The following is a 14,705-nucleotide window of genomic DNA, read 5'->3' as shown; positions in this document are numbered from 1 at the left end:
AGTTTACTTTCAGGACTGTTAAGTATCAAAAAATTAAAAAAATATCAAATTTTAATAATTTGTCATAAAATTTGTATATAAAAAAATAGAATTCAATTCGATATGTCTGATGTGCTCTTATGTCCTACAAAAAATACTGTCGAAACATTCATACCAGAGCCCGTAAGCTGCAGAGTGGATTAATGAAAATGTAGCCAAAATATCTAAATTAGCTCATTAATATTCATAAATATGCAAATAACAACACAAAACTATACAGCACATCAGGTCACCATATCCAATCACTGTACAAAGTTTGAAGTTGATAGGTTATTGCATTTAGCTGCAGAGTGGAATAATGACAATGTAGGCAAAATATACAAACAAGCTCATTAATATTCATAAATATGCAAATAACAAGACACAAAACTATACAGCCGATCAGGCCACCATATCCTATCACCATACCAAGTTTGATATAATATTGGATGGCTGAGCATGATACCATAACATATCGGATGAGTCATAAAAATATTGGACGAGCCAACGGCGAGTTCGATATTTGTATGACGAATCCGATATGTTATGGTATCATGCGAAATAAGCCATCCAATATTATCATTATTAGGTTTTCTTAACTCCTAATAACCCTAAGCCATAACATAAGGCAAAATATACAAACAAGCTCATTAATATTCATAAATATGCAAATAGCATGACACAAAGCTATACAGCATATCAGCCTATCAGGCCACCATGTCCAATCGCCATACCAAGTCTGAAGTTGATCAGTTATTGCGTTTAAGCTGTAGATGTAAATGTAGAGTGGATTAATGAAAATGTAGGCAAAATATGTAAATCAGCTCATTAATATTCATAAATATGCAAATAACATGATACAAAACTACACAGCACATTAGCTCACCATAACCTATCACCATACCAAGGTTGATATAAAATTGGACGGATTGAGTGTGATACCTGATTGAGCTTGAGTTCTCAAATATCACGCGAGACGAAGTCGAGCGTGATATTTGAAAACTCAAGCGAGATCGATAAATTCAGGTATCATGCGAAAGTATCCGGCCAATTTTATCATTATTATGTCTTCAGAATCTTTTTTGGTTGATTTTTAGTAAAAAACATGATTTTTAGTAAAAAACATGATTTTTGGCCAAAACATGATTTTGCTTAAAAATGTGATTTCTTTTCAGAAATGTGTTTGGTCAAATGTGTGATTTTGGGTCAAAAATGTGATTTTGGGTCAAAAATGTGATTTTGGGTCAAAAATGATTTTTGGTCATGGCATGGCAAAAAAATCACCCCTAAATAGACATACATGGTGACTTCTGCATATATAAAGTATATGAACTGTGCACTCTATGAAGAGGTTACAGACTGATACACAAAAACCCTGTAGCTCCAGGGGACCGATACACAAATTTATCGGACAGCCAGGTTATGCACAAAATATAGGATGCAAGATTCTGAAGACATAATAATGAAGTTTATCGGTTATTGCGTTTAAGCTGCAGAGTGGATTAATGAAATTGCTTCCGCCTGGACAGCCAAACAAAAAACAACCAGGCAGGCAAACAGGCAACCATTTGGATGCTAACATAGCCCCACATCACGGCTGTTTGATGTATATAAAATTGGCTTCATTATTAACTAAATGCAAACTATAGATGGCGCTATATATCCTAAATCATATTTCTTTATTTGCAAGGGTTAGGTGATTAATACCGCCATTAAAACAGCTGGAATAGGTGAAACAAGCAACAAGGAAATTTTGTAAACATATTTTATCAAACAATAAAAGGAATTATTTGTATTAAAAGCTTGAAAGGGTAATTTCGAGTAACTAAATAGCGCCACCAATTTTGTCATTAATAGATACATTTTATATTAGAAAAAGCTTTAAAAAATACTATAAAACTGAATAATTTTGTAAAAGAGGGGAAATTAAAGTTGAGAACGACTCAAAAGCATGTGTATACATTCGCACGATATCACTTTTAGCTGTTTAAGCCTAAAATTTGGTTATACATGATGTTTTGTTTGAAAAACGAATAAATGATCCCATCAAACAACCGTGACATAATGTGGGGGCCAAAAGCATATGCCACTACTTTACTACAATCGGGCTAGTTTTGGGCCGTGGTATTAATTTGACATATTTTCCTTTCAATATGTAGCCGATTTATAAAGATTTGAGTCTCAACCTGAAGCCCCAAATTGCAAATGAGTTTTGTGACCATTTATTAATCGGTTAGTAATTTCCCATTAAGTACCGGTACCAGAAGTTTTTATGTCAAGTGCTTTTTCATTCAAATGGTGATGTACGCTATTAATTCAGGTAAATCTGCCCAAATATCTGGTGTTGTGCACTTTCTTTGGAAGCTTAAAAATTGTGCTACTTGAGACTCCTTTTTGCAGCCTGGCAATCCAATGAGCTGCACCTTGTCACTGAAAGTTTTGGCAACACTGTGAACAGCATACCATCATCTGAGACAATCAGATAGGACATTGCTGTTACACATTACTATTGCTGTTTCGGAATTTATAATATACATTTTAATTTTAATTATAATTTTAATTGACTGTTGACCCCAAACGAACTACTACAGATCATCCATCCAGCTGTCGGTTGGAACTTTGGTAATTACATATAACAAAAACGTAAGTTTTCTGGTTAATTAGAATAATATTTATTATATGCCAGTTTGCCTGAGCATCATCAAGTCATTTTAAGTCATAATAGTTGTGTTCACATTGTCGGACGTACGCCCGGCGGAACTTGGTCGGCGCAAGTTGCTAGGAGTAGCGGGAGGCGCTGCCAGGAGTAGTGGCAGTGTGAACGATGGTCAGCGTAAGTTCCGCCAGGCGTACGTCCGACGATTTACTCCTGACAAAAGTCAGGAGTAGCGAGCTGGGTGTAACCTCCGCCAGGCGTAAGTTGCAATGTGAACGCTGCTACTCCTGGCACCCGCTGTAAGTTTGACCTTTTGTTGGTCGGAACTAAGCCATTACATATTGCGTGGTTGAAAAAGGTCACGGAAACACCGAAGTGGTAGCCGATTTGTAAGTCGACCAGAAGTGAATTCTTGGTGGAACTGGTTGGCGTAGTGCTAGGAGTAGGCTAGGTGTGGACACGCGGTAGGAGTAGGGAAAATATTTGTGGAATTTTTATCAATGTTAGCGTAAGTTTACGCTGGGTGTAACTCAAAATGTGAACACGACTAATTTCTTGGGTTTACATAATTTCTGCTAATCCTTGCATATATCAGTTTGGGGGCACTTGTAATTCACAGACATCTCTGATATCAAATATACTTGATGTGCAGAGTCACATGACAGTATCATAGTTCAGGGATGTCTCATAAATCACATACTCCCTAGTCTCAAAACCAAGGGGCAAATGATATGTGACCCCTCGGCACAACTGAGCCCTGAAGCTTTAAAATGATGTATATCATGTCTATAGTACTTGACATTTAAGTAGTGAAAAATCAATAAAACAGTCAATAAATCCTTTGTTTCCTATTGTTTATTGTTAAGTTCGATGGAGCATATCTCAATAGTGGCACTGGCGACATCCGGGCTCAGTTGTGCCGACGTGTACCGGTGCAGCCGGTATAGGGGAGACCGGGGCAAAGTGGAACAAAATTTTTTTGTCCAGCCCAAACAGAATTATGAAGCAAGGCAAGGCAAAACTTAAGGTAAATCTTACCTTAGGACTGCAATGACATTAATAAAGATGATCAAAAATGCAGTTGTATTAAATGGTGTGAACTTGAAAAAGGTCGTTCCGCTTTTCCCCAGGTTCATTTGGGCCGTGGTAGAGTGAAACGTGGAGGGGGCATTACAGAAATGCAGTTGTGTCTTCATTGTCAACAACACTTAGGGCCTACCTCCTGGTATATCAGTATACTATGGCTGGATAAATTTCTATTGCACAGTTCTGAATGGGGTCTGTTTCCGGCGTTCCACTTTGCCCCGGTCCACTTTGCCCCGACCAAGTGATCTTTCTCCCAACACTCATCACTATCATGTACGCAATGTATGCTACCCCTGTTACCATGCATAGAGTATACTTAAGCCATCTATCATTAATATGACTATCAAAGCAATTCAGCAAAAGCACAGCACAGATAATAATAATTATGCCCCCCCACCCCCCAAAAAAAGGTTTGTCTCAAAGCTCACAAGAAATTTAAAAACAAATGCGAAATGCGCTTTTTTTTAAAAATTTATTCCCAACTTTTTTTCATGGTATTTTGAGAAAAAAGTCTGATTTTCGCTGATTTTTTCTGGAAAAAACTAAAAAAAAAATTTCCGCATTTGTTTTTTGTCAAATCGTGGGATTTTACAAACGTGCGCGCAAGCTTTGAGACGAACCTTTTTCTTTTTTTTGGCCTTATCAGGTTTTACATATGAAAAAATAGTTATTTTCTGTAAAAAGCACACATTCCGTAATTCGTCAAATAAACGCCCCCGGGGCGTTACATTTTCCCAAGGGGAGGGGGGGCGTTTATTCAAGGTAAATTTTAGAACGATAATTCCCATTAAAATCATTAGGTAAACTAAAAACTCACGATTAAAATGACGAACTATGAACTAGAAACACCGACTTCTGGTTCACTTCCGGGTTTCCAATCCAGATTTTCACCAATTATTGACGCTATTGTCAACCATGTGGGCAACTTGGCAAGCTTACTACACAAGATAGCATGGAAACATCGGCATTTTTGAAACATCTTGGTTGAAAAAAGTGGTGGGGACGTTTATTTGAGGGGGGGGCGACTATTTGACTAAATACGGTATCTGAGCATAGACTATTATAATAGTCTATGATCTGAGACACACGATCACCTCCGGTCACAAATTATGCTGCATGAGTGTGATGTTCTTATTACATGAGCTTGGCGATTGAGGGCCGCATTATACAAAAGTTAATGGGGTGTTCCGCTTTGCCCCATGTTCCACTTTGCCCCAGTCTCCCCTAATTTTGGGAGGAGGCCTATGTGTTGTAGCTAGCTCAAGTTGAGTGCCTGCTATTTTTACTATCCAATTCATGAATTACAGTGCAGGCTCGGCCCTCGGGGTATACTCTTTCTAGTGAAAGTAAGGGAATACTAAAAAATAATTTTTGTTGCTCTTTGAGTTTAAATGCTGCAGAATAATGTTGCTTCTTCAACGACATTTTGCAGCCTTTTAATTACCCGTACACATCAAAGCTAAACGTGTGGTGATGAATGCACCAAACTTAGTATTTCATAGAGTATGAATTGTAACATTATGTCTAGGGGAGTAGTTAATTAAAGTCATGTGTGATTTGCTCCACACCAACACCCTCATTTTTGTTTCAAATTTCTAGTTTTTGCACCATTGTAATGGCCATTGGTGTATATAAATGTCCCATGAAAGACTAAGCATGAAGTGCTTTAATTACAGTAAAATTCAACATTTATAATAAAACCAGAGATCTTCACTGATCGAGTGCTGGATATACACATCGTGTGCGTGTGCATCATTGAATCAGTTATGTACCATATAAACTGTATGTTATGATATCGCTATTCGTCTTACATCTTGTTTGTATATATATATTTTTTTTTATAACATTCGGCGAAACGCCAGGTGAAACCCAATATTGACAAGCAATAAATTGAAGGGATGCCTATACATGAATAACATCAAAAACAAACAAAGAGAATAAATAAAAACACAAAAAGGTACCAAAACATGCCAAACAGACAAAAGAAGCAAAAGGAAATAGTTGGGAAAATACACAAAGACTGGCTACAAGAGGTGGGATTGGACAGCCAATTTGAAGGCCTGAAGGGATGTGGACTTGACGATGGCTTCCGGGAGGTAATTCCAAAGCGAGGGAGCATATGGATAAAATGATCTCTTAGAAAGAGTCAGGCGGCAAAAAGGGGGATCAACAGCACAGGAATTTAAGTGACGCAGGGTAGGACGAAGATGGGGTCTGAAGGGGTTTGGAGAAGAGCACAGACTGTGGAAGATTTTATATAGATGACAAAGAGTGGCTACGTCACGGCGCTTAGAGAGGGTTGGTAGATCAGTCTCCTGGAGAAGCTCATCATGCGATAACTTCCATTGCTGAAGTATAACACGGCAGGCAAACCGCTGCGTGGACTCAACCCGATTTGTCAGTGTTTTGTTGAGGGGATGCCAGGTTGTACAGCCGTATTCGAGGATGGGACGAACTAAAGCAATGTATAAAGTGCGGCGAGTATTGATAGGAGCCGAGTGGAAGGACCTGTGGATGAAGCCCAAGATTTTGCGGGCCTTTTTACAAATGAGGTCAACATGGATGTTCCAGGAGAGATTATCAGTGAGGTGGATGCCAAGAAATTTAGCAGATGATACCCGCTCAATTATCTGATTGTTGAGAGTGAGGGTCACATCTGGGAATGGATCTTTCTTGGTAGAGATGATCATAAGCTTGGTTTTGGATGCATTTGCAGTGAGATGATTAAGAGTGAACCAGTTATGAATAGAATTAATATCAGACTGGAAGTCAACCAAGTCAGACGTATCGTTGATGGGCTTGAAGAGAGTGGTATCATCTGCATAGAGGACCAGGGAGCTATTTAAGGAAAACGTGGTAAGACACAGATCGTTGACATAAATGAGAAAAAGAAGAGGCCTCAGGACAGAACCTTGGGGAACACCAGAAAGGACAGGGACAGGATGGGAATCAACGCCACGGATGGCAACCAACTGCGTTCTACAGGAAAGGTAAGACCTAAACCATGACAGCAACGGTCCGGCAACACCCCGGGGCAACACCGGCGGCTCTAAGTTTGAGAAGCAGAGGGCGATGTGGCACACGGTCAAAAGCCTTGGACAGATCGAAAAGTGCCGTGGTGATGCTTCTGCGTCCTTCCAGGTGGCCATACCATTCATGGAGGGCAGTAGTGAGAGCATCCGTGGCAGAGGACTTAGGCAGAAACCCAAACTGTCTGTCAGTTAAGATATTGTTGGAGCTGAGATGATGGAGGACATGGCCATGGATGACCTTTTCAAGAAGTTTACTGCAGATGGGTTGAAGGGAGATGGGTCTATAATTGGAAGCAGCGTGAGGGTCGCCAGACTTAAAGACTGGAATGACTCTAGAAAGCTTCCAGGCATCTGGTATGCGGCCGGTAGTGATACTTAAATTGAAAATGTCAGACAAGATTGGACACACAGTATAAGCAGTTCTCTTGAGCATTAAGCTGGTGATGCCATAGACTCCAGCAGCTGAGGTGTTGTCAAGCTTCCTGATGAGAGATTGAATGTCTGCACTGGAACAGCTGCAATGCGAGATGTAAAAAGAGCAGTTATACACAGGAAGAGGGGAATCAAGAACTTCAGAGGCATTGAAGCACTCCGAGAAGAATTGGCAAAAAATGGTGGCTATATATATCAGCTGAAGTTCAGCAGTAGTACCATTATGATTAACTGTGTCAGGGATAGTAGATTTTCCAGAACGGGACTTGCAGTAGCCCCAGAAGCGTTTACTTGGAGATGCGTTGTCCAGAAGACTGTCAAAGAAAACCATTTTGGCATGTTTAAGTTTGTTAGATAGCTTGTTACGAATACATTTGTACTGAGTATAAGTTACTTCATTCAAAGATTTTTTCCACTTTCTATACAAAGTATGTTTTTTCCTACACATTTTACGCAACTCACTATTAAGCCAGGGAGGATCCTTGGCTTTACACTTGACAGATTTCTTAGGCACACATTGATTAATGACATACATAAAAAATGAGTGAAAGTCATCCCAGGCATGATTTACATCCTCGCCTTCCACAAGATGAAAATTTGAAAGCATCACATTGGCTTTAGCCCAATCAGCTTTGTTATATTGCCAGATGGTACGGCGGACTAAGCCAGGTTTAGATTGCTGGATGCTGAGCTTGCATTGAAGCACTATGACAAGCACCAAGGGGAGATAGATAATCAACCTGGATGACCAAATTAGGATCATTGGTATAGATATGATCAAGAAGGGATGGAACAGTATTGGGTGTGTGAAAAGTTGGGGTGTTTCCATAACCTGACCACCTTTTCTGACTACCTTTTCTGACCACCTTTTCTGACCATCTTTTTTGACAATCTTATTTGACATTATTTTGATGTTTGCTTCATTGTTGTTATCTTTACACTTTGCACAATAATATTGTACCATTCTGGATGTTAAGTGATATAAAATTGAAATTTCAAGTGAAATTTCTTTTGTTTTCCCATACTTCCATGGTTTTTCACAGGGCATTTAACTTCTCAGTTTAGAGAGGAGACAGTTATCATTGCAGGTGGTGGGTCAATAATCAGTGAACACAATTACCACTTCACAAGGTCATATTCATGATATTTGTCAAACATGCCCTGCAGATATTAAGGGTGCAGCATGAATGTGAATATGGGTTTAAGGGTATACGAGGTATTGTTGGTCGAAACAGATTTTCATTATCTGAATCAATATATTATTGAACTAGATGGACCGCGGTTCTCGGATGTCGCGGTTTTCGACGCACAGCGTCGACCGTGATGCCTCCACCAAAGGGAGCGATGTGGCACTCAAAAGTTGATACAAAGCAGTTTGTATCAATTTGACCTCAGATGATCTCTGGGTGACCCCGGATGACCCCAAAATGACCTTCCAAATATTTGGCTCTAAATGTTGACTGTACCCACCAAGTTTCATGCACGTATGACAGTTTTTACTAATTTGACCTCAGATGACCCCAATATGACCTCCCAAAAATTTGGCTCTAAATGTTGACTGTACCCACCAAGTTTCATGCCCATATGCTAGTTTTTACTAATTTGACCTCAGATGACCCCTGGATGACCTCAAAATGACCTTCAAAAATTTCGCTCTAAATGTTGACTGTACCCACCAAGTTTCATGCCCATACAACAGTTTTTACTAATTTGACCTCAGATGACCCCTGGGTGACCCCAAAATGACCTTCCAAAAATTTGGCTCTAAATGTTGATTGTATGTACCAAGTATCATGGCCATACAACAGTTTTTGCTCATTTGACCTCAGATGACCCCTGGGTGACCTCAGGTGACCTTGACCCACTAACAAATACAAACTTGTTCTGCCTGGGGTCAAGATGCACCCACCCACCAAGTTTGAGGAACGTGGGACCCTTAGTCTCTGAGAAAAGAGGTAAATAAGGAAAATGGGCCCCCTGACCTCAAATGACCTTTAACCTCAGTATATGACCTTGAACCTCACCCAAAAAAAAGTAGCCAGAGTTTTTGACCATGACCCACCTATCCTGAAAATCTGAAGTCAATCCACCCATCCATGCCTGAGATATAGCGTCCGGACGGAAGCACGGAAGCACGGAAGGACGGAAGCACGGACATTGCAAAAACAGTATGCCTCGCGGTGGAGGCATAAAAATAACACTTTGGTGTTTTGCAGAAGTTCATTATACAAATCATATACTTTGGAAAACTTGCTTAATTTATTGTTAATGAGTTATGTGCGTTTTACAAAAGTGTTGTTGTTTCAGCCCTCTCTACAACATAACTCAAGAACCACAGGACCTACAAAAGTATATCTGTGATATTTGAATTATTCTACACGCTCGCTATGAATAAGCCCAATCGCCATAACTTTCAGGTTTTAGGGACACTTTGACCTCTGACATATCTGGAAAATTGCTGTAATCATTAATTTATTATTGTAATAATGTTATCATTATAAATAATAAAATAATTAATTTATACAATAATCAAATTTTTGGGTTTGTTTTTATTCTAGTAACACGTTTTAAATTATATTTTGTACGCTCAAAACCCCAATTTTTCTGAATTTTCCCGATAGGTCAAAGGACAAAGTGTCCCAAAACTGCAAAATGTGTCCCACAATGCATTGCAAACTTCCAATGCCGATTGGGCTTATTGAGCAATGCAATTTTTGCTAAAGCTCACTACCATTTGCAAGGTGCTGTGGACTACTTTGTTTTCTGCTGCTTCGACCAACAATACATCGTATACCCTTAATTGTCCATCAGACAGACAAAGTCTGAACAGGGAAGTGCTGAGGGTAACACTAGGGAGCACTCGTTCGAATGAAGTCAGGAAAATTGGATGTGTGCAAAAGTTTATTTTATTTGTTTTAAATAATTTCATTTACCATGAAAGTGTTGTAGTTTTTTTTTTAAGTTTCAAGTTTTTATTTGGAAATTGCTTTTACATCAGTGGCACTCGATCCGATGGTGCATCCAAGACATTAAATATATAAACAAAACTGTATTAAACAAAACAAAATCAAAGGATACTCGACAAGCAAAAGGTACAAATAAATAATCTAAAGTGAGAAAGAAATAACAACCATGTACCCTTAAAAATGTTGTTTATCTATTAACAAGTCCCAGAGAAAAGCTTGCTAATTATCACCCAGCATGACTGTCTATGATTATGGTGTAAAACACTAGGATCCAAAACATTCTCATCTATTAGTGCACAGTTCTTTAATGCTACACCGTAAGACAAGAAGTCACTTGCAGTACCAATAATGTTGTTTATCTCATTGAATGCGCCAAATGCAACATTCAGTATGTGGGTGAAACTGGTAATAATATAAGAGAAAGAATGCGTAACCACAGATGTACCATCAAGCACCACGCCAAACACGCAGACAAGCCAGTTGCCGTGCACTTTTCCCTTCCAGATCATAGCATCGATGATGTCAAAGTCACGGTCATTGAATCACTTGGTCGCCAATCCAAATTTAGACGTCAGCAGCGCGAAAAATTCTGGATCAACAAACTTCATTCCCTTCAACCCGAAGGCCTTAATCTTATTGAATAGGTCCCCCCCTCTTTTTCACGCGCGCGTTTTATAGATGCGCCTTCACACTGCGTTGTTTTTAAGTCGCGATCTTTTTATGCTTGTTTTTGTACGCGTTACGCATTATTTTTCTTGCTTGTTTTTAGATTGTTTTCTTGTGTCATTTCATATGTAATAAAGCCTGAAGAAGGTACGCCCAGTACCGAAAATTTGCTGTACAACTGTTTCCCGTCTTCGTTTGTTTTATTTTATGTTCTTTAACTCCAATACATTTGTACATTCATTGAATGACCTTTGAAAATTGGGGTACAAAAACCTCATACTCTGCAACTTGAGGTCAAATTTTGCACTATGATTGTTTAGTTAATGTTATTGGACTATGGCAGTGGGATAAGGCCAATCAAATATCACAGGGCTCACTGTAAAAGCTGGTCAGAAAAGGTAGTCAGAAAAGGTAGTCAGAAAAGGTGGTCAGGTTATGGAAACACCCGAAAAGTTGGTTGAGTAATGAACTGATATAAGTTATGATCAGACATAAAATCACTTATGTCATCATAAAGATAGTGAGCTTTGTCCAGTAGATTGAAATTAAAGTCGCCCATAACAATAATCTTAGGTTCAGAACCATCAGGGCATCTTGAACTTGAAGCAAGAGCAATACTATTACTTAATTGGGGAAGAGTATTTTTGTTACGGTATGGTGGGCGATAGTAGCAACAGATCTTGAGGTAACATCTTTCCATTTGACAATCAACCCATACCATCTCACAGCTTTGAGATGTTAAGGAACACAGGTGTGGCTTCAGGGATGGGCTAATAAGTAGACATACTCCACCACTTCTTGAGGGGCGGTCTTGCCTAAATACACAATAATTTGAGTTCATTGTCAGTTCAGAGTCACTTATGTTACTATTTAGCCATGTTTCGGATATACCGATTATATTTGGTTTAGGATTTAAACTGAATATAAGGTTTGATAGTTCATCAAGTTTATTAGTCACACTACCTGCATTAAGTAGGCCGGAGCAGTGAGCAATTATTACTAGATTCAATGATATTTGAAACATTATTGACAGAGTCACTAGTAGAATGCAGGTTTGAGAGAGTTGAGTTTGATGTTCCAACAGATGTATTACTTATAGAGTCAGAGTCTAAGCTAGATGACAATCTGCTTGAAGACAGGGAAACATCCGCAAAAGGAAGCTCACATGCAGCACAGCTGCGACACAATGACACTGGGACTGTTTTAGTACAGTGTTTGAGAACGTTGGCTGGAATTGAGGCACATTTGAGATGGAGTGGATTCCGACAAGTTGCACATGTAGATCTTAACAATTACAACAGGATTCGGGACCAGGGTTAAGTTCGATGCATCCAGGATGAGCTGCAAAGTGGCAGAACCATTGGGATAATACTGGAGATGAGTTTTGCAAATTTTCTGTGAGTATCAAATGAGAGGAAGCTATTGATACACATTTGTCCAGTGGTGATAATTTCGACCTTGAAGAGCGAGTCTTGGTAGCACTGATCACAGCATAATTGTTGATTAAGTATGACAGAAAACCAAACACAAATAGTGATAGTGACAACAGAGCAATTTGCTTGTAAGTAGTAGAATTAAACTGGGGTGACCCAGCTCCATTCATTGTCTTGATCATATTGATTGATGTTCTTTGTGTCCCAGTCAATGATTTAGGGTGGATGCATGTAGTGATTGGTATTGATCCACTAGCTGGTATACACATCCATGTACGAGGGTTGGTCAATAATATCCCGCAACCATTATTTATCTCCGCTCATGCATGACTTAGATGACTGTTACTTACGATCAATAAAGTTTGTACCTTTGTCTTTCAAAACGCACAACAATTAGTATCAGAGTACCTTTAATTACGTAATCTCATTTGCATAAAGTCATTGCTATATGTACACTGACAATTGTCAACATGGGCGAGAAATTTGAATTGGCTTTGAGGAACGTGTAATAAAAAGAAGCAGAAGTAAGGACCAAAGCAGTTTACAAGCCTTGATTGATAATTGATAATTGTGAAAGAAGAAATGTATCCGTCAACAGATGAGCAAAGGGACCGTCTTTGAACTTCACCAGAAATAGGCCTATAACAACAAGCAAAAATGGTGTGAAAATCACGAAAAAGAGCCCACACGGCAGAAGAAAGAATCCAAATTATCTCCAAAATAAAACAAAACCAAATATGGTTATTGGTATGGTATTAGAGATCATAGTCAGGACAATAGAATTTGTTGCAACAAAAATAGAAATATGCGCATGCGTTGATGGTATGCATGATTGAAAGTACCAAAAATGTATGAAAAAAGTGAAAATTCATCAAAAACGCGCTAAAAATATGACTAATACAAGGTTTGCGGAACAGAAGCTGTGTGAGTGAATTACTATACCAAGTCTTATGCTAAAATTAGACACACCTTTCGAAATTCAAATTTCTTATTCAATCCAGAGCCTCTCTATGGTGTGCTACTTTAATTACAAAAACAAGACCTTTTGAAATTAAGGGTTCATTAAGAAAGAAATGTTTATGTTTTCACCACTGGGACCTCCCTTTTTTATAATCAGTAGATACCCAATCAAACCAGGTACCATTGGTTAAATTTTGTCATCGATTAATCTTTCTATCTCTTATTATGTAAAGAACAATGGGTGATCAAGCCTACTCAAAATTGGAGATATTCAACACGATTTCTTTTATTTAATAAAAATGGTATATGTCTAAAAAGAGTCCAGCATCATGCCTATATGTTATCGGTTTATAAGGCTGCAAAAACCGTGCCAGATTCTATACTTTTATTCTCGAGATATTTAGAAGTATGTAACAATACCTCAATTTGGCGCGAGATTTTCTTGACTACTTTTCACCATAAATCAGGCAGTGCCCATACGCTATTGTGTTTATGCTAATGTCATTACGTAATCAAGCATTCAGCATCGCTAATACATATTCGTTTTGAAAGACAAAAGTACAAACTTGAATTTAGCGTAAGTAACAGCCATCCAAGTCATGCATGAGCGGAGATACACCATAGTTGCGGGAACTTATTGACCAGCCCTCGTATTGAAAACAGTACTAACAAGAAATGTCTTTAAAAAAGACAATGCCTCCAAGATACCAGTGGGCAACTTTTGTTATTAGTTAAGGATACGATACATGATTTACCGACAAGTGACTCATTTCGGAATGCGATCATGAATTTTGAAGAAAAAAAAAGTTTCCACAGGCTTCGTTGGGACTCGAACCAGCGATTCTAAACTTCCTTTGAATACGCGTCTAGCGCTTTACACGTATGTGCAGAAAAATCCTCATAGTCAAGGCAGTACCACACAAATCCCAAACAGAAAATGCTGATTTCACACAAATTATTTGATTCCAATCAAAATTGATGAACCAGTGGTATCAGCAATGTTAATGTGATGGGATGTCCATAAAATTAAGCTCAAAAATGATCTGAAACTGGTAGAATGAAACCAAGATCAGAGAGCTGATGTGGAGCTGGTGTGCCCCATCAAGTGTTGCCAGTTATATCCCATCAGCTGTGTGTAGTTCCACCAATAATCATAATAATAATACGATCGGCGAGATTATACACACATTGTAGGCGCTCTCCGTCTTGACGTATAAACTGTGTGCATATCACTATTCATCTTATGTCTTATTTGCTTGTCCTAGCTGTGTAGAACTATGCCAACATTCATGATAATAATATGATTGGCGTGCTGATACGCGCATTGTAGGCGCCGAAATGAAATAGCAATTTTTGTCGTTTTGCCTCATTTGTTTGGCTCGAAATTAAAAGGGGACAATGTGATCAGTAGCTATCAGTGAAAACTAACATTAAGTAGGAATCTATTCTTTATGCA

The sequence above is a fragment of the Amphiura filiformis genome, chromosome 4 (genome assembly GCF_039555335.1).
Source record: "Amphiura filiformis chromosome 4, Afil_fr2py, whole genome shotgun sequence".
Taxonomy (NCBI): domain Eukaryota; kingdom Metazoa; phylum Echinodermata; class Ophiuroidea; order Amphilepidida; family Amphiuridae; genus Amphiura; species Amphiura filiformis.
This window is presented reverse-complemented; position numbering follows the sequence as displayed.